The sequence below is a fragment of the Aphelocoma coerulescens genome, chromosome 5 (genome assembly GCF_041296385.1).
Source record: "Aphelocoma coerulescens isolate FSJ_1873_10779 chromosome 5, UR_Acoe_1.0, whole genome shotgun sequence".
In the NCBI taxonomy this organism is placed as follows: domain Eukaryota; kingdom Metazoa; phylum Chordata; class Aves; order Passeriformes; family Corvidae; genus Aphelocoma; species Aphelocoma coerulescens.
The window spans coordinates 63876387-63879192 of NC_091019.1; positions in this window are offsets into that span (position 1 = coordinate 63876387).

Genomic DNA, 2806 nt, shown 5'->3' on the forward strand with positions numbered 1-2806 from the left:
AATGAGATCCCACTGTTGGGACAGTGCCTGGGGTGGCACCAGCTGGGGAAACAGGCTGGCCTGGATGGTAACCTGGTGTGCCAGAACTCGTGGGAGTGTGGCACCAGGAATGGGGCCTAAGCACGTGCTGTGTGCTTGCAGACCTCCTCTGTGAGAGCAGGGGTATTTTCCTTTGTGGCCTGAGACTGTCAGCAGAGAAAAATACGTGATGTTTTCTGTACTGTCCTGGAGAAACAATAGCTCAATAAAATATTGCACAGAGCTAAGGAGTGGGGAGATGGGGGGCTGGGCTGGATTTGCATAAGGCCAGTGTAGGAATTTGGCTGCCAGCAGGGCAGGGGGAAGCAGGGGGCTATAGAATTCACTCTCTTGATCGTGAATAGCACCGGGGGCTCCACGCTGAACTACTGGGATGGAGCCATGGTGGGCCTGGGCATGCTTCCAGCATGCTCTGTCACAGAGGAAATTCCTCCCTTCAGTAGTTTTGTCGGAGCAAAGAGGACAGGGCTGGGATCCTGATTATCTGGGACCCTTGAGGAACCCATCTACATTGTCATTTTGTTACTGGGTTTGCTGATTTTTAAAAATTTTTTCTTTTATTTTCACAGAGTTTCTAATGGCATCAGATTTTGGGACAGCGCTGGGCACTCTCTGAAACAGGTTTTTTTCTGGCATCCATTCATTCTCATGCTACGATCACCTCCCTGATACTTTCCTGCATTGAGTGGGAAGTTCAGACCAGGCTCCTGCACCCTGAAATTATCAGCTGGTGTCTCATACTCTGGCAGTGCTGTGCTGATGCCCTGTGCTGCTCTCCTACCTCCTGAGCCAGCTGTTGACCCCTTCACACAACAGCCACGTGCTTTCCTTTTTCTTCTTTTTGTTTCCAATGTACCCCTCTCTCATGGTCAACCCGCTTCCTTCACCCTGTCCTTCTCAGATTTTCTTTTTCCACGTGGCTCCATAAGATCTGGTGGCACAAGGAGTTTGAATCCTGCCACACTCCAGGAGCTCTGTCTGCAGAGGTATCATTGAACCTTTCTAACATAATTTGTCATGTATTTGAAAACCATGGCAGAGTCAGAAGGTTGTTTTTATGCCTGCTGAGCTGGTATGGTCTCCAAACAAACTCTATGGGTGACAAAGCTCAAAGAGGCATTTATTTTACCTTTCATATTCTGTACACTAATGTACTTCATTGATGTGCCCAAAAAGTCTGCATAGGAGTTTTGATGTTTCAGTCCACTTACACGTGAAAAATGCAGGGAATACTTTGGTTGATAACAGGACTTAGATGTCTGCAATTTTTTTTCTAGGCAGGGACTCCATTTTTGATGAGATCTTGGGCTGCATCTGCAGCTGAATGCTGCAGCATCACTGTTCTGTAACAGTGCTGCAGCTGGAGGCAAAGCAGGGCAGGGACTGCAAATCACTCTCAATAAGTCAGGAGTGGAGACATCTGAACGGCATCTAGGTTTGGACTTCTGATTCCACTCAGGAATCCTTGAAAATTGAATCTGTTGAACTCAGTTAAACCCTTTCCTGTTTCATGAGTACTCTGGGTACCTGGAAGACATGCCAGTGAACCTCAATAACATATTCCACAGCTAATGGTTTATTACCTTCCCTTGTATCCCAGAGAATGCCAGCAAGCTGCTGTACCAAGGATCAGATGGACAATGTTGGGGTCTCAGCACTATTTAGGTGTGAAATCAGAAAAGCTGCCTGTGAAACCTCTGTCCCTGCAATCACTGTCTCCTCAAGATGTGTGTTTCTCGAGCTGAATTGGTGGGAAGGAAAAAAAAACTTTCCTATTTGAATTTGGGCTGGTTTTAGGGATTTTTCTGCCTGTAAAGCCACATGTCCTCATGCCATAGGTGCAATGCATCTCCAGAGGGTGGAAGTGATAACTACAAGTGTCCAGAGCAACTTTTACAGGTTATGATCTTCCACATTCAGGAATCTGATCTCTCTGCGTTGGGAAGGGCAAACTCTGGGATGGTGAACTGCTGTTTTCTCCATATGTAGGTCATAACTTGAGCAGGGCTTGTCGTCACTCTCAGATTAAATGCTGCTACCACTCTTCTAAGACAACTCTGTTTTCCACCCATGTGCAAACCATCTGTTTCTTGTAAATTTGTAGATATAAACCGTGGCTGTTTGGACAATTGATGTCTTTAAAAGATGTCTTGTTCTGTACGTCTCAATGAGATTTAAAAAATCAATCAAAGCCTAAAAACTATATATACTTTCCCCAACCCTAATGAATGCGTGTCTCTAAGCGAAATTGCAGCTTGCATTATATTTGGAATTAATTGGCAAACAGTTACATAAAGAGATCATATTAAGGTCTCTGAAGAAGGAAGCTGGGTTAAGAATGAGCTTTCATCTCCAAATCTGTTTTTTCTGACTTTTTAAAAGCTTGATTTGTCAAGATGTAGTTGACTTCTGTTTTGTGTATAGATTTTCTGTCTTTGCTTTTCTTTTAAGCAAAACATGTCAAGGGAAAGCCAATATACTATCAAAGCACTAAAATAAAGAGCTTTAAGGGAAGGAAAAGAGATGTTAAGATAGGTGAAGGAGGGAAGGCAAAGGTGTGGAGGAGATATAAATCAAGTAAATAAAGACATGGCAGTGAACTGCTCTAATGAGACACAAGGCTAATTAAAGAAAAGGAACAGATTTAATTATTCTCAGATATTTTACAAGGCACAAGGATGAGGTTAGCTATAATCTCAGTCCTGCTGCAACTCCAAATTCTTTTTCTTCTGCTTTTTTCTAATCTTCCCTTATGAAGGCACTGAAA